Source organism: Scaptodrosophila lebanonensis, unplaced genomic scaffold (genome assembly GCF_003285725.1).
Source record: "Scaptodrosophila lebanonensis strain 11010-0011.00,11010-0021.00 unplaced genomic scaffold, SlebRS2 tig00000129-arrow-arrow-pilon, whole genome shotgun sequence".
In the NCBI taxonomy this organism is placed as follows: Eukaryota; Metazoa; Arthropoda; class Insecta; order Diptera; family Drosophilidae; genus Scaptodrosophila; species Scaptodrosophila lebanonensis.
Genome location: NW_022060583.1, coordinates 803595 through 829672, shown reverse-complemented (window position 1 = coordinate 829672; position 26078 = coordinate 803595). Strand labels below are relative to the sequence as shown.

Here is a 26078-nt window from a genome sequence, read left to right as displayed (position 1 = left end):
TGCAGGGCGGCCAGCGCCAGCAACAGCAGTGGGAACGGACTGGAGAACAGCCTGCGCCCGGCTCTGTGTTCGGCGGCATTTGCTGCCATCGCGTGCTTCGTCCACCGCTCCACTAAACCAATCGATTCGCCCAACTCTGCTGCTGTCTAGATTCTTCTAAGCTCTTTGGTATGCGCACGCCTTCTGCAATCAGACAGAGAGAAAGAGAAATGATGGTGGTTAGTAAGCAGGCTGACCAATCCGGTCCCGGTCCCGGTCCCGGACCCCAAACAACACCCCACCCAAAGCGACGCCTGCGGGTGCCGCTGGCCCAGAGAGCGCTTTCTGTGCCAGCCAGCAGCTGTTTTTCTCCCCCATCCCCTCCTACGCTTTGTTTGCATCTTTTGTTGCACCAACAATACCAGTTTGTCAGGCCGCACAGTGGGGAAATAAGACTCATTGTGCTCAAAAATTACAAAATGAACGTAAATCACTCTAATAAAGGTTAGGTAATTGCATTACATTTGTGACGCTGCCCCAAACATTGGGCTAGAGATTTGACTCGCTTTTAAGCAAAAACTGTTAATGTTAAATCAAAAGCCACTCTTGGCACTAACAAATATTAATTTTTATTACACTTTATTTTATTAGAATTCCAGTTTACGTTTCATTGAAATTCAACTTTAAGTCTAGTATTCCGAAGAGAAAGAAAACCCACAAAACAGACATTCAAGCGATCCAATTTCGACATCTTCCAACAATTGCTAGCAACCACATTTCTTCTTATTTTAAGATCCTTCTCCCCACAATTAGGAATTTAATATTTTGATAAACAAACAAGAGAGAACGCTACAGTCGAGCAAGCCCGACAGTGTAATACCCTGTACCCAGGTAAACTTCCGTCACTGAGTTATATGCGCCCATAGCAGCAGCAAAAAGAGGAAGAAGAAGAGCGAACTTGTTGCTGCAGTTTGGGGGGGTTGCACTGGGGAGAATTTGTTTTGCTAATAACTTTTCTTAGAATTGACCGAATTGAATAAAATTTCATACAACAGTAGACAATTATATATTAATTATGTGTGCAAAATTTGGTTTAGGTAGCATTTGAAATGTGGACGCTATTGACGAAATTCTGTAGCGGGGGAAGGGGGGGAAAATTAAAAAAAAAAACATAAACTCGTCCTTACTCGGACCTAGGAGAATCTGGATGCCAACTTTGGTTATTCTAGCTTTTATAGTTTCTGAGATCCTCGCGTTCATCCAGACGGACGGACAGACGGACAGACGGACAGACGGACAGACGGACGGACAGACGGACGGACATGTCTAGATCGATTTCTCTCGTCATGCTGATCAAGAATATATATACTTTATGGGGTCGGAGATGCTTCCTTCTGTATGTTACATACTTTGCACAAACCTAATATACCCTTTTTACCCTACGGGTACAGGGTATAAAAAGACATCTTCGGTGTGAATCAGATCCCCTGCTCTAAACACGATTTCCGCCAAGATTATTAAGTAGTAAGTATTATTAAGTCTTAAAATATGACCGCATTATAAATATTTTATGAAATAATTGATTTAATTTCGTAAAATTAGAATGAAAATATGAGAAGTGCTTGGACCAACAAAAATTGTTGTTTTATAAAAAAAACTCACACACGATGTTATTGTAAGTTTCCAAAAGTGTTTAATTTAATTCAATTATGCACTTTCTGAAATTCAAATGTATCCACGCTCTACTAAATATTCGACCTTATGTCCAGGATATGGGACAATCATTTAAAAGTGACCCTACATTTCTTCAGTTCCCCTCAAACTACAATACAAATGCAACTAAAACTACAGAGGGAACTAAGGAACAAGCCTTTAGTTGCTTTTAAGCTTCAGATGATTGCTGATGATGATTTTCGATTTGAGATTTCTGCATTTGAAGATTTGAAGTTCCGAATGCTTGTTATATCCAAAATGAGTTCCAACAAGCCCATAAAGTAAATATTGGCTTTTCCGTTTATAAATTCAAATTGAAGGCAATCCTTCAAAGAGCCTATTTTACAGAGCTTCCAATTTCCTCCCGTATGCTTTAATGATTTTTTTAAGACATCGGAAGTCAATGGTTCAGTATTGGATAGACGGGTCAGAGGTTTGAGGTCTGGGCAAATTTTCCACTTGATTCTATGTCTCTACCATTGTACAGCGGCAGCAACAACATCCTCATACAACTACTACAAAGACTATGAACTTGGGGCATCTTGGCAACACATTAATATGTGTATAAGTATATGTATGTATGTATGTATATATACATGTGTGTGTGTGTGTGTGTGTGTGTGTAGATAACTCGCATCAGTCAGCGATGTTGTCACAATCAACAGCCACAATAAATGCTTATATACACAACAGCAATAACAATAATCATCATCATAATAATAGCAACAACAACATGATTGCAGCTCATCAACGTCATGAGGCATGAGGCATGAGGCACAAATGCGTCAACTTGTTGCTGCCACCACCACCACCACCACTGCCAGCTGCTGCTGCTGCGGCTGCTGCTTCTGATGATGATGTTGCTGTTGCACTTTGCTCAAGATACACGCGCAACACACATACACACGCACACGCACACACACGTAGAAATGTTTATTTATATAGCGACATATATGTAGGTTATCGGCGGTTTCTTAGAATTTATGAGTTCAAGTGTGTTGTGGCATGCAGCGGCCTCAACATTTCCCATTGCTTGCCTGCCTGCCTTCGAGTTAATGTTGGTGTTGTTGCCGCTGTTGTTGTTGTTGCTGCTGTTGTTGCCTTCCGCCTGCCATTGGCATCGTAACTGTTGCACTTAAGTTTATGGCTGCTGCCGCTTTGGCTCTTGTTGTTATTGTTGTTGTTATTGTCATTATTACTTGTTAATAGCTTTTTGGTGGGCCTGCGCCATAAAAACTGGACGATGGCCGTCGTGTCGCTGTCAGCCTTTCAGCAGCAACAGCAACAACAATAACAACAAGAGCAACTAACTTGCCTCATTTACAAGACGTGAGCGTGTCGAATGCGTGTGAATGTCAAGTACTTCTTCACACACACACACACTAATGCAGTGTGAAGTGCATTTGTCGCCTGATAAGGGTAATGTCATAACGGTATTATATAAATGAGAATACCATTTCTCTGTATCATAATTCAATTGAGCTCGATCCAAGTTGATAGCGGGAGCGAAAGAGAAGGGAGAAGTAGAGAGAGGGATAATGACCTTAAAGCAGTAAATAAAATGCGATTTCAGACAACTTGCATTCGAGTTTCGAATCCGAAAATTTCTTCATCAACCCCACTAAAGCAATTTATCTTATACGCATAATTGAGGCGTCAAGTTGACCTCGAATGGACGCCCTTTAGGGCTCCTCAAGATCTCATTGGAATATCTGTATTGCAGGGATGAAGATTGTGCTCTCTAGTAAGCATATTTGAAATATAAGTAATCGCACAATCTCTACACGAATTGAGGTTCAATGATGAGTGGAGACATGGGTGCAGCATTCCTTCCAAATGTGGGGGGGTAACTTCTATATTTAGTTGAAATTATCGATTCACTTCATTTTTTTAAGCTTAAGAGAAACTGGCGAAAACATATTGATGATCAAAGTAACAAATATTATCTAAGTTGATACAATACAAGTATATACCAAAGGTACAGAGAGAACAACTTTTGTCCAACCAAGGAGATACTTAAATACTTAATACACCAAACGAATGTTCTATAAAAAGTGTTCACCTTATTGAGGTGTTCGGATAGAAGAAGTGTCCCTTAAGAGAGTTTTCAATGTATACAAGTATGTATACATTTTTACCATTTCAATACAGGGAATATAAGATATGTTTATACCCTGTACCCAAAGGGTACAAGGGTATATTAGTTTTGTGCGAGTGCACATGGAACACACAGAAGGAGGCTTGGTAGACCCCACAAAGTATATATATTCTTGATCAGCATGACAAGCCGAGTCGATATAGCCATGTCCGTCTGTCCGTCTGTCTGTCCGTCTGTATGAACGCAAGGATCTCCGAAAGTATAAGAGCTAGAATAACCAAACTTGGTATACAGATTATCCTGAGACCGAGAAAGGACGAGTTTGTTCATTTTTTCTGATCCACCCCCCCCACTCCCCCCCTATTAACGATTTTCTATAACTCCCGTAATTCTTGGAATTTTGAACTAAAATTTGGTAGTCACATTAGGTTAGTAATTATATATCCGTATACCAAGTTTCATTATGATAGAATGATCGAAAAGAAAGTTATAGCCATATAACCAGGCCCAATGCACACATACATATGTACATATGTACAAGTACACAAACACGCATAAGGCACGATTCTGATGTAAATGTAAATGTATGTATGCATGAATGGAATATTTTATATTTAATTTAGTTAATTAATTAAATTAATTTAGTTAATTAATTAAATTAATTTAGTTAATTAATTTAATTTAATTAATTAATTAATTTAATTACTTTTTTGTGGGGTGGTACAGGGTATTTAAGAGTTGAGCCTGTTCGTCTTTAGTATTCCTTTCTTGTTTTATTTTCATTTGAATGCATGCATCACAAACCATCGCTTTGTTTTCGTCTTCAGCATTGTGTATGAAATCTACGAATCCATAGAACTATTATTCAATTGCAATTTGGTCGCTTGAAACGGATCTGCATCTGAGTCCGAGCACTTTCTTTTATGCCTGCAAACAAACTATGAAGGAGGGCGATAATCGTGTGCTCTAAATTGCCAAAAGAGTGCATCTGGGAAACTATTAGATGTCTATCCAAAGAATCAAAATTGCCGAATTAGGATATTCACATATTTTTGGAGTGAAACGAGCGACCTTTAAAAGGACCAATTAGTTGGGATATCAACATTTCAGTGTCTCCCTGGGACCCACACTTTGCGGGCAGTTCCATTCATTCATTCATGTAGGTGTGGATAAATCTGCACCCTGCTGACAAATACATTGGCCAGTTCGATTTACTAATCTATATTTATGAAGGCATCCATCGGATTGTGCGAGGAGCTGTTAAGCTAGATGCTGGGAGCAGGATGCGTAGGAAGTGCTGGCGGTGCAGGAGCAAAGGGGCGCGGGTGAGTGGAGTGCAGGAAGAGCTGTCCATGTGAATGGCATGTGATGACTGCTGTTCGCTGCTGTCACGAAGCATCACTGCCATTCCAGCATTAGGAGCAGCAGAAATGGCAGGAATGGCCGAACTGAATGATGAACTGGCCCAAATTTCTTGTTGTTGTTGCTGTTGCTGTCGTTGTTGTTGTTGTTGCTGCTGTGTGGTCAGTCACGAACGTGGTGGCTAAAGGTTGACTCTCTAGTTTCTAATGCCAGCAGCTGCCACTACAGTTTGTTTTGTATCCCTCTATCTGTATATCTGTTCATCTGTCAGCTTCCGCCCAAATTGAAATCAACTTCACACGTCGCAAATTTTTAATTAAAAATCAGCAACTGATGTCAATTTGAGTTTCGACTGCGCGCTCCACGCCACTGAGTCTCCGTCTGTTTCCGAATCCGATTCCGAATCCGATTCTGAGCCTGAGTTTGGCACTTTTCCCCCCCACCCTCTCAGCTTTTGATGGGCTTCAATTCACTTCATTTCATTTTATTTATATATAGTATACTCTAGATACTCTTTACTTTAAGTTAAACGCTAGATTGGGCTTGAACGTACTTTGTCACGAAGAAAATGAGATTTATATTATATTATATTTATATTACAGGCATGATCAGCATGTCGAGAGACATCACTCTATGTTGGAGACTATTTACATTTTGAAAATGTTACCTTTTTTTATTTTTTTAATAATTGTTGCTTAGCTTTAAGAAAAGTAAATAAATTGACATAAGAAATGAATAAACGTCATTTTAAGAATATGGACAGAAATACTTTTCTCCTCAATACAAAAAAGTTCTTCAACTTTTCATTGCTTTCTTGGGTATGATGGGCTGATGGAGTTAGAAGCTTTACCATTCGATGAAGTATAGGCTGTAGGATTGAGAAACAGTTTTTGTAGAGGGAACAGAAAAGAAAATAAAGGGTATCCAAATTTTGTATTTTTGGCCTTAGCTGGACAACATTCGCTATTTTTGCCGACCGGACTATGGCATTACAGATGGTGGAGAGTGAGGAGGAGGAGGAGGAGGAGGAGGAGGAGGAGAAATTCGTTTTATTACGCGTAGTTCATGTGCGGATATGTGCGCACGTATGTATATAAATATGGGTGCAGAGTGGAGAGCATACATGTGTGTGCATAATTCCGCAAACTTACATTGACATCTTGCTAAAACCTGACAACAACAACAACAATAACTACAACAGCATCGGTAACAACATAAAGAATAGATAGGCAGACAGACAAACAGACGGACGGACGGACGGACGGGCGGACGGACAGTCAAACACGTAGCATTGCTCTCTGTTTCGTGCTCTCACGTATTCAATTCGATTCAATGATTCAATCCAATCCGGGTATCCTGAAAAACAACAACAACAACAACAACAGCTGGCAAAAACATAACCAAGTGCGACGTGCGTGCCAATGTGACGCCTCTTTATGTGCGTATCTGTGTTAGTGTGCGTGTGTGTGTGTGTGTGTGAGTATGTCCTGCTATTCATTTGCCATTTTTTTGTGCCAGCGATGCGACTCGCGAGTGTCATGTTCCATGTTCATATATGCATAAACATACATACATACATATACACATATGTATATGCTCGTATACAAATGTACATACATATGTATGTAAGCATTTATGTATGTGTGTGTGTGTGTGTGTGTGCGTGTGTATGCCCCAGCCATAATCTCTGTCAGCGCACGGACATGTCGCTCGTCAAGTTGGCCAGGCCACGCACATCATGCCCAGGCATTATGCGAGCACGATATGTGAATGCACATGTGAATGTTGCTCTTCTTGATTTCATTTTTTACAATATGTGCCAAAGCACCAACTCACCGTTTCGCCTTCTTCTCCTCTCTCTTCCAGCAGCCAGCACCCAGCACCCAGCTCACAGCTCCCGGCGCGGGCCAGGGGTAAGTAAGGCACATTAACTAAATTTAAGCAGCGCTCGTACATGGAAATACTTAGTGCGAAAATTGTCGGCAAAGAGCTGTCAATTGACGGAGCTAGCGAATGGAAATTAAGATGAGTTGCAAGTAGTTAGCACGCTAAGGAATAACGTTTCTGGGGTAACACTGGCGCTGCAAAATGAATCGATTTTTGCTAAAAAACGATTTGTTTTTGAAGAATCGATACGCCGTATAAAGTCAAATGCATATGTATTTGTATCAGCACATCATTACTTGAAAATGATGCTGATAATCAGTGTTGCCAATTTGGCTTATTTTTTCCCGTCAAATCTTGCTGTTTTTGAAATCAAATTGCGGCAAAAATTCGAAATTGAGGAAAGTAGAAATTCTGTATTTTAAAAAATATATTTAGCTTTTTCCCGCTTTTTGTAAATTGCCAATTCTTATGTAAAAAAGTGGAAACGTGGCCGCTTTTTGACTATTTTTTATCAACACTACTATTTTAAACCATATTTATCTCAAAAGTGCACGTAATTCGAAAAGGTTCAAATGGATATCACTTAGGAATAATTACAAACGCCCACAGAACGTTATCGGAAGAAAAAAAAAGGTTTCTTGCTGGCCCGTAAAACAAGAGCAGCTTTGTGTTTATTTGCACGAGCATACAAACATAGAACGAATATGATAGTAAATGTTCATCAGGATGATATCAAAAACTGCAAAAATTAATTTTTCTTAGCATTTTTTGTAAAGAGAAATTTTGCTTTTTTACGTTTTTTTGTAATATTATTTGGCTTTATTTTATTCTTCTTCTTTTCCCCTTCTAAAAAGTTCGCAACACTGCTGATTATACATGATCTCATCGATAATGATAATAAAATTTATTGTTCTTCAGTTAACGATAAATCGATTGTATTTTGCAGTAAATCGCAAGAGACATCGAACAGTCAACATTGATTTTTTTTGCAAATCTACCGAACACAGCAGTTTAGGAAATTGTGACCAAATTTGATAAAACATATGTACATATCATTTTTGAGATATGCACAGCTAGTCAGTTAGTTGAATGCTGCTACGTACGCTATTTACTGTTTACTTAGAAAGCCGACTGCTATGTGGAATTGAGTTCGCATAAATATCTTTCTCGATATAAATATAAATATTAAGTCGATATCAATGAACCAGTCCCATCAGTTGCCTTAATGGTGGAGTGGAGTGAAGGAGTAATCATGGAAAGTGATCTATAACTACTTATGTAGGCCTGGAAGTGGTAGAGTCTTCTCGATATAAAGCTCAATAGCTTAACTTCGAGCTAGCTCTCAATCATCCATCCCATCTACATATGCGCGTACTTATATCAATTACTGTTTTATAGCCGGCAGCTGTTCTCTGTACTTCTCAGCCACAGAGGTGTATTATATTTATGTACATGGCCAAAATAAACAGCCGAAAGCAAAAAGTCAGCTGTCCATATTTAGATTCTGGCCGCTGAGGCCGAAGTAGATCAAAAGTAGCTGTATCTATCAGTCTATAGTATTTGTAGCTGTATCAGTGACTTGGCGTTGTGTTAGTCGTTGGCGCACGCGCATATTGAGCAGAATGGCTTATTATGCAGTCACAGAGTCACCAGACCACGCACTCACACACACACACATACAGACACACACACACATACAGACACACACACACAGAGACACAGCCACACGCAAATGTTGAGTCTAATCTATGTAAGAATTATACAACGGTGCCAAGCAAGCGGTTCCCATCAGCAAAAAGCGCTTGAAATGTATCTTGACTTCAAGTTTGTTGCTATTGCCTACGCACGTGGGCTCATGTTGTATATTATTGTTGTTGTTGCTGCTGCTGGTGGTGCTGCCGTTGCCACTGCTGCTGTTAACAACTTTTGCTAGTTTCAACCAGTTTTGGGCCTCAGCCAAGTCGTACAAATTGAAAATGCAAAACTGTCAAGCTCTACAAATGAAATGAAACGAAATGCCAAAAAGAAGTTGCCCACAATTCTCTTGTTGCTGTTATTGTTGTTGTTGTTGCTGGCCGATGCGCGCATGGTGATCAACAAGTGGTTACAGCAACAGCAGCAGCAACAACAACAAGAACATAAGCATATAAACAAAGCTTAACCCTAGAATAAACACCCTTTCCTGAATAAAAAAAAAAATAGTCGTACGCCGCTTTTTAATATGGCTCAAGACTTGGTATAAATAAAACAAACTTGTGGACCTTTTCTTGAGCGAGCTATCTATTTTTAGAACTACAATTAATATAAAGTTGTCTTATCTTATTCGTAGTGAGAGGAAAACCAGACTTTGCAATCTCTTCAGTGGTGGGGAAACCCCTGACAAAACTGACAAAAAAAATGAAGTCTTTATTGGTTTGTGGTTCCCATCGTAAATAAAGATATTAATTGGTTGAAGAACTTTATGTTTGTTAACAAGTTTTCCCATTATATTTGTAAGGATTGTTAGATGAGATTCGAATGCAACTTACATTGGGAAAGTAATCTAGTCTAAATATCTTCTAATTTGTAACTAATTCGTTTGTAATATTTAATGAATATAATACAACAACAATATTCAAAGATTTGTCTTTATATACGTATTATTAGGCCGATCTGAAGAATACATTTACGATAACTATAACAATGTAAGCAAAATATATCCGTTTACCCAATCAGTAACAAATATATTCAAACACCCACTAGTGAGAAGGGTCTTTTATCTACTAAGCAAAGAGTTATTTTTCGGCTCTTTAGGGTTAAAGCGCGGTATGCAAAGCAGCCAAGAGAAGCAGCTAGCAAGAGAAACAGAAAACTCACAAGCCCGAGGCCCGAGGCCCAAGACAACAACAGCAAGAGCAGAAGAAGAAACAAACTACTACTTGCTATGGCCGGATGAATAGGCGGATGACGGCAGGATGGCAGGAAGGGGAGGAAGGGAGGGACAACGGTACCGCTACTGGTGACAGTGACAGTCTCAGAGTCGCTGAGTCGCTGAGTCGCCAAGTCGCTGAGTAGATCAGCGGGCCAACTGGAGCGCAATTTACACGGCTCTTTGTGGTTAATTTCTGTGTGACTGGAGCTGTGGACGAGGCCAGCGTCAAGAGGGGGCGCGGGGGCGTCGCCACTGGATGCCGTTTATATTTTCATAGTCGCCTAACTGCTTTGCATATGCGCGTCTGTGCGTGTGTGTCTGTGTGTGTTTTTGACAGCTACAGCAACAATTCTGGCATCGCAACAATCGCTTCGCAGAAAAGAAGAAGAAAATTAAGTTTAAGAAAAAAAGCCAACTGGCTAAGTTGGACGAGCTGCCAAAAAGGCATCGAGCGGGGCTCAAAGGCGACACTTTGCGAACAGAACGAGCCTGCATTGTTGTTGCTGCTCACAATGGCTAATATGATTAGAAATTAGAGAGAGAGAGAGAGAGAGAGAACGAACAGAGAGAGAGAGACACAATCGGTGCTGAGAAGCCCAGATTCCATCAATAGGTGCATATATGTACATGATTCAATGAAAGTTATTTTCCAATTGAAAATCGTTTTGTTCTAAATACGGGTTCAGCTGTATAGCTTCCCAAACAATCAGATATACACCTAATTCTGTTTTACACGATCTTTTTTTACGCGATTTTTATTTAACACGGTTTGAAAATTAAAAATGTTTATTTTATTACATTTAGCACGATTCAAAATAACCTATGTTCAATGTCTTTTTTAAAACAGTTTTGTTACACGACTTTTTCTGGAACCAATCTACCGTGTAAAAACAGAATTAGCTGCAAAATTGCATTCCACTGAGCAGGATTTGCAGATCAATTATTAAGTTAGGTCCACTTGTATTGAAAACGATAGGTTTAACAGGAAAGCAAAAATTACTTGCAGTTTTAAAAAATTCTGTAGGGATAATAATTGTCAATCTATCTGCAGGCCGATTCCGCAGCAAAAAATGACATAAAAATTAATATAATTTTTTTTTAAGGAAACACATGATAAATGTTGCTATATGAAAGAAATCTAAGTGTACTAAATCACCTGGAAACAGTTCTTGGATAAAATATTTGAAAAATAGAGCCTAGTCAGTCTGGCAGGGAGACGAATGAGCGTAAGGACAGGACTTACTGAAGAAATAAAATCTTTTAAAATAATAATGTTATCTGAACAACTGGAAAATCTCTTTAGTCATTTCACTAAAACGCAATTTTAATAAAGTAAGATATTAGTATATTGAGTGAATAATTAAAATCACTTTTGTAATGTTGCTTGTTTTTTTTTTTTTGAAGACAGTATTCAACTTGTAAATATAAATAATTTAGCTTAAGAACCTAACATTATTCGTCGTTTGAACATATTCTTTGCTGATACATACATATACTTGTACTATGTCAGCTCCACATACTGTACTTATATGACTAATTTAATCAAATTTGACACACTTTTTCATATAAAACTGTAATCAGCATAATAATTTTCTCAAAAAAATCGTTATCTGTTAATACAGTTCGTTATCGTGGACATAAGAATTCCCTGTGTCAAATTTGCTTGAAGCCTCACAGATAAAGCCATTTAAGATATACTTGTAGTGTTATATACACAGATAGGTGGAAAAGCAGCCACACATGAAATTCCCCAATTGGATTTCTCTTCATATTTGTTGGAAACATGGAAGATTTATTGAAATTCTTACTCGTAGGACAAAAATTGTCAATTACTCGATCTTACTGACTTGCAGTAATGTCTGCCAATGATGGCATTTGATATTGAGTTTTAACTCGCACTTAAAACCCGTCTATCAATCACTCTACTCTGCTCGCAGGCAAACATAAGTATACTATTGTATATAGACATTTTCCAGTGGGAAAGCAGAAAAATGTATGTAACCCAACGTTAATTGCAGTAAATTCCAAAATAGATTGCAAATATTTATAAACACATGCATACATGTGCCTATGTACATATACGTATACATATATGTATATGTATATACACATAGAGCTTTATCTAATAAATAGTTGGCGGTCTTGCGAACAACGCCGTTGCTTGTGTCCAGCAAATGAGCCAACCAGTCGATTCCGTTGGTGATAATGCAAGTCTTATTTTCTATATTACATATAGAGTGATGGTGCACTCAGATGTGCAGTAATTGAAGGCATCTACATCGACATCGACCTTGTATGTGAGTTTTAGTTTTCTTGCTTCTGAGAGCCAACACAGTCCCATCAGTTCATCGAATGGGAGAACATTTGCAATGCTGATCAAAAAATTGGGGAAGCAATTATCGAGACTTAGGTAGGCGGTAATTTATTGGATAAAATGAAAACCCATTATATCGAACAAAAAAGCAAAGCACGAATATATGTTTTAGGCAACAACTACGAGTCAATGCTGTTTCTGAGCAAACAGGATTTCAATACAGGAAACTAATTATATTTTCTTCTTTATTTGATTTTTATTTATTCTTTTTCTTCTTCATCTTTTAGTTATTTAGAAATCCTGCATTTATTCGTATTTAATGTTAGGTCTGTTGCTTCCGTTTTAAATCATTTAATTTCTGCTTTGTTTTTACTTACTTATGTCACCGTATAAAACTAATTAAGAAGTAGGATTAATCCTTAAGCCCTTCATTTTTATAAAATTGAAATAAGTCGAAGCTACGATTACCAACATATTCGAATAGAGTGTGTAAAATACTTACAAGTATTATTAAGACAAAAAAACATATGCAATTACTGCCAATTGATGGAATTTTCGCTTGAAACTGAATAAACGGAAACCGCATTGACTGTTTTTCTTCATAAAGCTGTCATAAAAGTCCTAAAAACTACACTTATGTACTTGTATTCAAAATTTGCGAGCCACTAAACATTGCCGTCGACCTGCTATATGAGTGGGAAAATGCATTTGTATTTATTGGAAAAGCTTTCCATTCATGCGAGCATGCAAGCACTTTTCACGCTCCTAGAACTAATGGGCTACCGCCGCCTCTCAATGCTCATTCATTCGAAGGTCCCAGGCTCGTGGCTTCGTGGCTACGTGCCTGTTGCATGCAACACACGGCAATTGTGTGACCGAAGCATGTAGGATTTTTTCCATTAGCTAGATCATAAAGTAGTATAAGAAATGAGTGGCATGGAAAAAGCGAAATCAATTTTCAAATAAACAAAAGCGTGTGAAAATGCTGGCGTCCTCGTCCTCGTCGTCGTCATCGTCATCGTCATCATCGCCAATCGCCAACGGCGTGAGAACGCAATTAGTTTTCAATTAGTGCGCGTATTAAAGCCCGACGACGGGATATTGGATGTGAGTGTGGTTGGCAACGCGTGCCGCATGTGGCGACTCAGTCAGCAGGTGTTCCACCCAACGATAATTGTAGAAGGAGCGTGGGGGCGGGGACAAATGGCCGGCAGTCGCAAGGAAAAAATCATTCACAGTTGCAAAATACACAGACTCTGATGGGGGGGCGGGGAGGGGCACAGCCAGTGGCAGGGGCAGAGGCAGACACAGACACAGAGGCACCGGTACTTCAAATGGCTCGAAAGCAATCTGCACATATGTACAAGTACGAGCATAGTACAAGATACAGATACATACGTATGTGCAAGCATGTGGATATATGTGTTAGCTCTCAGATCCAAATAGTTCCACTAGCAATCTCAATCGACAGCTCCCAGCTGCCAGCTGCCCATCGTTTGCCTTTTGATTTTGAGGGCACATGTGGCCAAAGAAAACACCGAGAAATAGGAAAAGAAAGGAAAGGAAAAAAGAAAACAAAAAAACAGCACACATGGCAAAGCAATTGAAAAGCAACTCGAACATTGTTTATGAAACTGTCCAACAACTGCAAAAGAAGCCACTCACCAGCACTCTTCAAATGTACACATATGGTGGGTGCGGCTATGGCTGTGGCTGTGTGGTTGTGGATGTGGTTGTGGCTGTGTGGTTGTGGATGTGGTTGTGGCTGCTTGCCCAGCCCCAGCCCCAATTTCTTGGCCCAAACATTTCGCGTAACAAGTTGGCACGCGGCCTCGGGTCCAACAATTCGCGCAGCTTGCAAAGAAATGCGCACGAAGACGCGTGCCGAATTTATAAAAACGCATTCGATTACATTTACATTTGCTTTGACAAATAATAACAGCAGCAACAACAACAACGAGAACACAAATGAATGAAATTGACAATGAAATGCCCACAAAACAGAATAGACGGCCAGAAATTTGAGCTCAATGTGAAGAGGGGGGCAACAAAATAAAAATAAACTAAAAAAAAAAAAAAAAAACAGCCAAAGCAATTCGAAATATCAGGCAATATTGCACATAATGCCGAAACAAATAACAGCGTGAATTGCAAACCAGAACCTTGGGGGCTAGCGTCAGACATTGAGGGTACCGGGAATACCCTTCGGCATGACGATGATTCAAAGCTAGTCAGAAATGTATAATCCTTAATGAAAATTATTTTCAGTTTCAATTTTGATATCAAAACGAGGTGCGAGTGGAACTTAGAACCTTAGCTCGACATCTAATTCCCGAAGGATACCGGGAATACCCTTCGGCATTACGATGATTCAAAGCTAGTCAGAAATGTATAATGCCTTAATGACAATTATTTTCAGTTTCAATTTTGATATCAAAACGAGGTGTGAGTGGAACTTAGAATTTAGCTAAAGATCGCGAAGGGTACCGGGAATACCCTTCTGCATGACGATGATTCAAAGCTAATCAGAAATGTATAATGCCTTAATAATATATTCTGTGCATAGCAAAAAGTGGCCGCAAAACCATAAATAAATAACTGGAGATAATTTTTTTCAGCTTTAATTTTGATATCAAAACGAGGTGACCTTGAGCTTAAAGTTAAAATCCCTTATGGAATTAGAAAACAGGTTAGTTCAAAATAAAACTCAATTCCACGTTTAAAAGCATTGTAGTAGTATTAAGTAGGTGTCATTAAATTGTTGTTGTATGCCGACTGCAGGAGATCTCTTAAGGAGTTAAGCCAGCAACCTTTTATGAAAAGGGAGGTAGAAAGGAGTCGCTAGTCTCCTTTAAGCTTCTGGCGGACAAGGGTCCAGCAAATGTGTGCGTTCTATCAGGGCTGAACTGGGGATAAACTGGCAACTGGACTCGACTGAACTGGACATTAAAAAAGGCACTTCGCTTCTGCCAATGATTAAGATTAAAGTTTCCAAGGTGGTGGGAATGCCAGACTAACGATCTCTGCAGAAGCGGTAGGGAAGAGGAAGAGGAGGAAAGCATCACAATTGTCACACTCTAAGAGAATCCTTCCAAAAAGATCTCACAGAAACACAAAAAATTGAGCAAAAGTTCGTTGCCAACACTAAGTGGTTGAGAGCGGAACTAAAAAGGGATCTTCACGGCGAAGATATACCGCAACAGACAATTATCTCAGCCTGCTTTTCAATATTTTTTCCCCGAATCTCCCAATTAAACAATATACAAAAAGGGAAACAAGGCATTTGCTTATGCATCTTACTTGTAGATACTTGTGCTTTGTTATCACATAACATTATTCATTTGAAATACTACAATACCCAAAATACTATTATTATAATTTAATTGATTGATTACGGAATACAAATCGAAATCACTTATTTTTAGGCCACATTCTTGAGCTCAAAGAAGGCATTCTTCTGCTCTAATCGGATCCCTACCACACCAGCTACTCATAACTTATCGAACCCAAAGCCGCCCATTCTTGCGAACAATGAAAATATTCAACTGCATTTGCATAAATCGGGCTTAGATCCAACACAATGACTTAAATACCAAGCCCTATATGGCTGCGACTATTCTGAATGATCAAACGAATTACTTTATTTTTGTTCCAGAGATTTCAATGATATCGACAAGGCATGGTAATATGCCATGACATTACGGGTATAGCGCAGTGTGGAGTTCTTTGCCAATCTCTCACTTTTGCTGTTGGCTCTTGTTATTGTTGTTGCTTTTGTTGCTTTTGTTGTTGCCGCTGCTATTCGCTTTCCACAACATTTCGCGCGCACACCCAAAATGAAAATCACAATCAAAAGCGGCAAATTTCAGCAGCGGTGTCGAATTTGTTGTTTCTTTCATTTCTGCATTTTAATGATTATTTTGCTGGCTATGTATGTGTATTGTTGACTGTTGTTCGTTCCAATTCATTTGTGTATAACATATACAAGTAGTATCATTCACATGCATAGTTGCAGAGGCCGGAATTTCCCTAAAAAACAAAAGTTCGTCGGGGATGGGAATGAACCCGAAAAAGCACTTGTCGCCTTGAAAAAGTGTAGTCTAGGGTAATAGTTTCTGAGCCATCGCCCTAGACAGAGTTCAAGTTCACCTAGAGACACGATTTTTTACACCTCTTCCTATTCGTCTATTTAAGGAAGTGTATGCAATTGCTGAATTGCCGGAATTTCCCTACTTACGTTCGTTGGACATGGGAATGAACCCAAAAAAGCATTTGTCGCCTTGAAAAAGTGTAGTCGATCGTGTAATAGTTTCGGTAAACTAAGCCATCGCCCTAGCCAGAGTTCAAGTTCACTGAGAGACACGATGATTTACACCTTTCCCAAGACCAAGACCTATGCTTCTGTCCGATCGGCCGGAACAAAGTGAGTACTTTGTATAAACACAAAGCCACCACACACGTGCTCCAACCTTTGTTTACTCAAATGTATCTCTGTCCGTCACTCTACACTCTACACGCTTCACGCTGTCCCCCCCCCCCCCCCCCCCCCCCCCCCCCCTGCATCCACTTGTCTTAATAATTATCGGATTTTTGCGCATTTTGCACAGACAAGTGTGCGGCTTGTGAAATGATTTCCTCTATGTTTTTTGATGGGGAAATGTGCGGCACGCATTTGTTTTTGGCGCGCAGAACCGTCGAGAAATTCAATAAAGAGCGGGCACTCACTTGGCTGCGTTATCTGGGCAGAGTATGGCAGAGTAATCCTACGGCTATATAGTAGTTTATCCAAACTGTTGCTGCCACCGCTTAGTGTGTGTTGTGCTGAAAAACTTGGCACTTGTGAGGCATTTCCAATAAACAACACACAGAAAGTAAAACAAAAACAATAACAAACAAACTAACAGAACCGAACCGGACCGAACACGACAACAAATTTCGATTGTCGCCTTTTTTTTATTATTATTATTTTTTTTTTTTTTGAGTGAATGAATAGGCCGCGAGAAATTTCGAAGCGAGAGATCAGTAGAAGAATTTCGATTATTGTTATAATTAATTCTTTTGGGCGGGCCCGTCGAACGTCTTGAATTGTTGAAATCTGAAAGCAGACTGAGGAGAAAAGAAACAAAAATTCGTATCAACTAATGTACGTACAAATCGAGTCGACGGCGACGTCAACGTCAACGTCGACGCGCAAGAGACCAAAACATATAGCCGCAACATCCACAGCAACAACAACAACAACATTATGAGAAAAGAAACGCACACACACACACACACACAGTTATATATATAGCATACAACAGAGGCAGACAGCCAGCCAGATAGAGCCGGAAAAAAAAGTAAAAGATAAACTTACGCAATGGCCAACAAGAAGCCGAAGACGCAATGCCACTGCGAGTGGCAGACCCAGTACCAGTGCCTAGAACTAGGCACAGATAATGATAATGATCATAATGATGATGATCTTAATAATGATGATGACCACAGGAAGACAAGAAGACCAACACCAGCAGCCGCCGCAGCAGCGACAACAACAACAACAACAACTAGTCCGACAGACACAGCATGAGACGCACAAAAAAAGCAAAACAAAACAAAACAAAACTGGGCAAACAATTTATGGTAACAATATCGGCGATTATATGCACACCTTTACACACACACACACGCACACCAACACATATGTGTGTAGGTGTGCTTGCATATCAGAAGAGCAGTTGATATAACACCGACGTGGCAATCAGTTTAACTCTCTGTCTCTATCGCTATCTGCTTAATGCGATTGCCAAAGTCTCGATCGGCGCACGAATCTTTGGCGATAAGGCTTTGCCACTTGCTGTGGATGCTGCTGCTGCTGCTGCTTTGAGTGAAATGGAACTATCCTGCCACACACACACACACACACACACACACACATACACCGAGATGCACTCACAGACAGCCACAATGTTGAGTCGAGTCACACCTGAAGGTTGGCAACTGTCGAAAGGGGCCTAGAGCACAGGTAGAGATAGTCGCATGGCCGTACCTGCGACTCGAGCTGCAGCCTTGAGCTACAAAAAAGCGTTGACAACAGCCGCCGCACCAGTACTGTGCCGAATGTATCTCGCAGATAAAACTGTTACAGTTACGCACACAACATAATAGTCTCGCTGGCTGGCTGCATGTCTGTCTGTCTGTCCGTCCGTCCGTCTGTCTGTCTGTCCATCTGGCTGGCTGGCAATTGATAAGAACTTACGCGTACGCGTACATGTCGTGCGTCCTTGCTTTGTTTGCAGCAGCACTTTGTTGTTGCTGTTGGTGTTGTTGTTGCTGGTACCGTCTCTGTTGCAATTGTTATCTTCTTCTTCATTGCAAGGTGAATGCCAAACGAGCGAGGGAGCGGGAGAGAGAGAGAGAGACAGCGAGCGAGAAAGAAACAATGAAAAGATAAACAGCTGCGTCAGTACCTGTACTTTAGGGTTCCTGTATTCGCTAGGCTGGCTTAAGTTGCCAGCTCAAGCGAAATACTACCAATACTTTACCTTTGATTTATCGATAATATTAAAGAACATAACATCGATAAGGCATATTTGCAAACATGCCTGGTCCATGCTATAGTCCTTAACAAAGGCGCAAAATCATGAGCAAATGAGATGAAATCATGAATTTGCAATGAATTTCGAATCCTCGATCCTGACTATCGAAACCTTATCAATATTATATATAGAAAAAATCCAGTGATCCATTCTGTGCTTATCTACTAGCTGTAACTAAGCCCAGAGATCTTGCGAAATACCGTCATAAATAAATATGTAATAAATAAATAGATTCTCTTCAAACTCGTGATTTCCCACGGACAACAAATCGGTCGATTTTTTTTCTGTTTCTGTTCTTTTTTTTTGAAATATAAAAACTTGCATCAAGCCTTAGTTTCAAAAGAGGAAGTAACCAATCTATTAACTATAAGGAATTACTGACATTATTTTGAATATATATATTTCTTTTTTGACAGCCTCTATTCATTGACTTAAAAATATAGTCTGATAAAGCTTCAGATTATACCAATACCAAATTTAGTTACAATACCAGATGATATCTATAGTTACCATGCAGAATTCAGAAATGTCAAATTTTTCCAAAGATATCATCATAAACAAAAGGTAAACCCACTAAGAGTGAGTTTTAAACCGATTGGAACTATAGCAACCATATAAATTAATAGGGCTATATATGCTTGTTTTGTATGTGGATGAGACGAGTCTACATATCAGGATTGGTATAGACGGGAAGAGGGACAGACAAACATAACTATATCTGATCATACATTTTTGAATCATGTCTCGTTGCACTGCTTTATAACGGTAAAGCATGGCCTTAAACAATATCAGATAAAGCGTTACTGAGGGGTTTTGAATGAAAGATTCTGAGACGAATCCTCGACCCGCTAAATGTTGATGGTAATTTTCGAATACAGGTGAACCAAAAGCTGTATAAGCTATATGGCCACATTGGTTTGCATTGACAAGCGCATTCATTCCGCAAGAAGAAGAGGGCGAGCATGTCTGCGCTGGAAAGACCAAGCTAAGGAAGACCTTAGTTGTCTTGGTCTTATCAGTTGGCAACAGACTGGTTACGCGGCTAAGCCCGACAACTGGTTGTAGTGGCCACAAAAGAATAAGAAGAAGTTATTATCATGAGATCTGCCTCGCCTACTTCTGCCTTTCACTTTTAGCATTTGGACTTCCATCAAATAAATACAAGAGCACATATCAATATCAGCACTCTTCACTATGTATATAGTACTCGTTTGAAGTAGATGTGTACTGTATGTATACATATATATACGTATGTACGCTTTGCAGTAATTGCGCGAAAGTATCTCACAGATACTCGCACTTGTACTTCAGCTGGCCATGGCCACGCGTGCTGTTAAAATCAATTTCGCCATCAATCACGAGCTGAGGGTCAAGAACTGAGCGTGGGTGTTGAAAGAAGAAGAGAAGTAGAAAAGTGAAAAGTAAACAACAAGCCGGCGCTGCTTCTCCAACCCACCCGCCCGCCGCCCTTTTTTCCCATGCAATTCGACGCCGACGCCGACACCGATGCGGATCGTCGACGTGAAATTGTGACGGAGGTTATAATGTGATAATGAAGTCGACGTCGACGGCGATGTCGATGCCAACGCTGCTGCTGGTGCGGGCGGCAAGCTTAAGCTTTTTTGTATGTATGTCTATATGCATGTTTGTATGTATGTATGTATGTATATATGTATGTGTGTAGCTAGTTATGCCGCTGCTGTTTGCAATTCAATTAAACTTGTCAATGCCAGAGCGACGATGCGTCGTGGATGCCGCCGACAGAGGTGGCAACAGCAGAGGCAGCGGCAGCGGCACAGGCAGCGGCAACAACAGCGGCGCCAGCGCATGATGAGCTACAATTACAAGATCAACAAGAACAACAACAAGAACAACAGCAATTGCATGCTCGGCCGCCGTGTTTGATTTGGCAATGCGAGCACAATTTGTATCTGTGAGATACGCGAGTTGCATTGCATTCTGATTGCTGCCATTTTTGTTGTCGTTCGCGTTGTCGGTTCTGGTGCTGGTGCTGGTGCCGCTGCTGCCGATGCTGTTGTCAAGAGCAACTGCTGGCAGCAGGGTTTGCGGTTCATCAAAGCCGCACACAATGCCAGACCAGCAATGTCTGCGACTCTGCTGGCCAATGTTGCGGCAGCGGCCATTGTCTGGCCGAATTCTAAAGATACGAGCGAACCGCATGCCAAAGCAACGCCCACCCGCCAACCAACACTCATGTGCACGCACAACCAAGCTTTGCTTACAACTGCAATATTATTGTAATAACTACCTAAGCACATAGGCGATCAGACAGACAGACAGACAGATAGACAGACAGACAGACAGACATGCCGGCAAACGCTCAAGTTGGCCAAACGCTGAGTAGACGCTCTGTTCGCGTGTGTGTGTGTGACTCTGAATCGACAGCTAAACTGTAGTGCCTGATTTAACATTTCCCGACTATAGTACAATAACCGTGCTCCATTTTTTCAAGATGCAGCCAAATAACTTGACTTGTTTCGACTTTAAAAGAATTAACCCATGCACGATAAATAATTGGCAAATACAAGCCCGTGTTTATATCTATACTTTAAAATTCCGGTACTTTAATTTTCATTATCACCAACGATTGAACGACATCATATTACAAAACTGACCCGATGAATGGGAATGAACTATTGGCGGATTTATCTAAACTTGGAGACAGCTTTAGGACAATGTCTCTCTACTCGACAGCCTAGAGTGTAGAACAAGAACTATGAATCAATAATTTGTTTCATTAATATCTTGCGAATTACTTATAGTATGAATAAAAGCTCCAGCACATATAAATAATAATGCCTTAAATAAAGCAAAAGTTAAAAAATGAAAAAAACTATTATTAAACCTAAATGACTTAAAATAGATAAAGCAATAATTTTTGCAAAACCAAATTCAATATTAGCCCCTAATCCTGCTATGAATATTGGTACTTTAATATACCGGCTCTCTAATTTTAATTATCACCAACGAATAAAACTGTAATATGATAAAAAACTGATCCAATGAATCAAATGAAGACAAAAACTTGTAGACAATTTTAGGACAGTGGGTCTCTACTCGACAGCCTAGAGAACAAGAAATATGAATCAATAATTTGTTTCATTAATAATTGTTTTATAAAGTTCTATAAAATAAATGTTTATAGATCCAGAACAAAAGCTAACATCTCCCTTATGCTCATGCTTACATATAACTTATTTGTAGGCTTGCATATAGAAATATGTTTGATACTTTGATAAGCCGTATCTATAATTTTAACTCGACTGCCTAGAGTTTTGTAAATTGACACTAGACTTACCAGACTGCGTGATTTGTCAGGCACTACATTGACTCAATAATCCGTTCAATGTCCCCACTAAATATTCACGTATTGTACAAGTAAATTCCTAATTTCTCGACATTATTTGTACAGCAAAATGTTCCCATATATAGTACCTACCAACTATGTATGTATAGTCGTACGCATAAGCTTAATGCATGCTGCAAGTACTTGTATTTTGAGTGTGTCATCTAAAAGCTTTGCAACAATTTCACATTGAAAACCACAACGTCACATTTTCCACACAACCCACTCACCACGCACCACGCACCACTCCCCATCCCCAGCTGGCCATTAAAGCCGCAATGCTGTCAAAACTTCACACCAGAATTGTGGTTCGATGCAAATCGAACGTACGACATATGACAACCGGTCATAAAATGCCAGACCAATTAGTAGATTTAATAATCATAAAAGCGCACACAGACACACTCGTACTGCGAGTATATATGTATACATACAGGGTGCGCCATCTTTGATGTCGGTATGTAAACATTGAATATCTTTGAAAATAAACAACCGATTTTCAAGTTCTTGAACTGAGGTTTTCAACACTGGTCTGCTCAAGTCAATCGGTTCACTAATGACAAAGTTATTCAATATCTACATACCGACATAAAAGATGGCGCACCCTGTATATAGTCGCATATATACACACATACATATGTAGGCATACAAGCATTAGTTCGAATAATTGTAAAGTTTGGCAACAAGCGGGCCGCAAACTTTCCATATAATAGACGGAACTGGAACGGCGTGCGTGTTGAATTTTGAGCTTGTCTGCCTGGCCTTGAGGCCTTAAGTGAACTGCAAACAACAAACACCCACAGCAACACCCCCATAAAGCCCGAAAAGATCTTGCCCAGACATCGGACAGACGGAAAAAAGCGAAAAAGAACAACAAAAACAAGCCGACGCGCTATGCAATTGTTTTATTTTTATCATTATTTTTTGTTTGTTTTCTCTGCTCCGAGGGATTTCCCATAACAACGCAGCGGCCACGCATGCAAGGTGCTGGGAATAACAAGTGAACCCCCCTCCCCCCGCCTCGCGCACCTTCCCCCCCTCCGGCAATGTGTGAGCACTAATTAGCTAATTAAATCAACTTCCCTCTTTCACCAGAGTGTGCCAAAAGTGTCGCAAAACGAGCGACCCCCCCCCCCAACAGATGGTTAACAGTCGGGGGAAGGAAGGGGCTTGGGGAGGGTCGAATTGGGGGAAAACGATTGAATTGGCCGCCCAAACTGAAATGAAATTCAATTCAATTCAATTCCGTGCCTTACACTACAAATATTTAGCAATGCACAGTGTTTGCTGCTGCTGCTGCTGCTGCTGTTATTATTAATATTATTATTTTTATACATTTATTTTATGTAATTTTTGTGTACATGCTGTCAGCGCTAGGGCGCAAAAATGCACAAACAGACAATCGTGCTCAACAAATAAAATAACAAATAATAAAAAACAAAAATAAAATACAACACAGCCAACAAAAAAGTGAAGAGAAAACAATTGTTTATTTACGTTGCTGTTGTTGTTGTTATTTTTATTTCATATATAGCGCACAATTCAAGGCCAAACATTCATTTGTGCCGATTTTTTTTTTTATTATTATTTATTTGTTCGTCTTGTGTGTTTTTGTTGTTGTTGTTGTTGTTGTTTTTTTTTGGCTCTTTATTACACTTGGCAAGTAAACATAGAAAATTGCAAAATGTTTATTGCCGTTGGGTGGTCGCTGGATATTTGTGAATGAAGTGCACGTCAGTGTGATAGATGGACGGGGCGGGGGAAGGGGAGGGGGAAGGGGGAGGCGGGTGCTGGAAGGCAGGAGAACAACTGATGGCATGTTGAAAATGTTAACGTCGTTGTGTCCGATGTGCTGTTGATTTTCCAAAAATTGTTGTGCAACTATTTACACTGCCGACTCGGAGCTCAAATGTATCTCCTTGAGGGAAGAAGCAGAACCCAGAAGCATTGGTCGTACAGTGAATTTGTGGCTACTGAGCTCCTGGTTTCTATTTCAGCCCTCAATTTTCAGGCTCGCAAATCACAAATAGACGCTAAAATATTTTGGCGATTTGTCCATTTTGTCACGAACAGCGCACGGCACTAAAACATCTACTAGGAGGGTGTGGTTAGTACTAAGCACTAATAAATATGGAATTATGCCATATTTGTAGCTACAATTTAATTATGAGCTGCAAATAATTGTCAAAATTATCAACGTTCTTCTGTCTTCTTCATTTTAAAGAAGTTTGTTGCACACAGAGTCTTATTTATCTCCGAGTGAATTAATAATTTGTAACTTGTTTCATTAATAATTGTTTTATAAATTTCTATAATTATTCATACTTCTTTAGAGATCCAAAACAATAGCTAACATATCCCTGATACTTACCAGTCCCTTTGCGGCTCTTATCTTTATCTACATAAGCTCGTAGTACGTTTCCAAATTGCATTAAAATTTATAAGTACAAGTATTGAGGTTATATGAAGAAGAGTCCTCTTTCGACACCGACAATTGTGAAATATTTCTCATATTTTCCGAATTCGTAATGAATACAAAAAGCATGTCCAGAAAGACCAGTCCTTTGGATCGTTCCTGTGGCAACTACTTATATAATAAAGTGTGCACAAGACATCGTAACATTAAGATCTAATATATTGAGTCTGTAGTCGTATATGATCTAATGTCCTTAGTTGTTATGCCCAAAAAGTTCTTGATGCACAAGAACCGCCAGAATCCCAGGATGCGACTTTTTAGAATACCCTTTCACGCTTCGACTACAGGGCATACATATGCAGAACTAATTGCATTTTAATTATTATTTTATTTATTTTATATTTATTTTATTTATAAATATGAGTCGCTGAGTTCGATTTGCGCGTTTTTCCAATCAAAATAGTTTACTTTGTTTAATGGAGTAAAAAGCTCTGAAGCTTTAAAAATGTTTCACAGCTGCGCACTACAAATGGGAGACTGTGAGTCAGTTGCCTGCTATTTGCTGTTTTCCAAATTATTGGCCTTCAATGAACCAAAACACATATACTTTGCCAGATATACAAGTATACATGAATATATTGTACAAGTGTATATATGTATGTATACATACGTAGTATATAGTATATGTGTAGATTTTGACAAGTTCTGGGCGCAACAATTTAGTGCAAATTATAAATAATTTAGCATGCGGCAAGCTGGCAGTCGAAGCTGCCGTTGCGAATTACACAACGAATTTGAAATGAATTGTCAAAAATAATAATCTACATATGTATGTGTATATACCTATATAGCTCTCTATGTATGCATCCATTTGTGTGTGTGTGTGTGTGTGTATTAGGTATTTCAAAATATTGATATCGCGTCGCACGTTTGGACGAGTATGTAATTTTCGGTCGGGCAGTCAATGGGAGGCAGCCCCAAGAGACTGCCTATTTGAATGCCAGCAATACGGCAATACAGCAATACGGCAATACAACAACACGGCCACACAGTAGTATCAACAGCAACAACAACAACAACAATAGCAATGGCAATAACAAGCCACCACAATGACGATTCACAAAATATTTTTGTGTTCACACTCAATTAATGCCAATTGACTGCAAAATTGCAAACACCTTTGACACGTTTTCATTTGCCATGTGAAACAAATGGAAATTGAAACAATAACGGCTGTGGCTGCCTGTCCATATACATGCTATACATATACTATATACATACATACTTGTATATATATGAATGCGTGTGCGTACATCTGGAATAGATAGATGCACTGATAGAAAACAAAAGAGACAGCCCCGTATATACATACAAGTATAAGTATAGGACAGAGCATCTTTCGAACACCCAGATAATTAATTCCTAACAAGCTGTGGTAGAAATTTGTGAAATC

General features: G+C 39.6%; 1 long non-coding RNA gene across 1 annotated transcript in view; it reads right to left on the bottom strand.

Moving 5' to 3' along the window:
* Positions 1 to 50: 50 nt before the first annotated feature.
* The window catches only part of LOC115628844, a 51007-nt gene continuing 24979 nt past the window's right edge, over positions 51 to 26078 (bottom strand). The window contains exon 3 of the long non-coding RNA XR_003995848.1: positions 51 to 183. This is a non-coding gene — a long non-coding RNA (uncharacterized LOC115628844). The remainder of the gene's footprint in view (positions 184 to 26078) is intronic.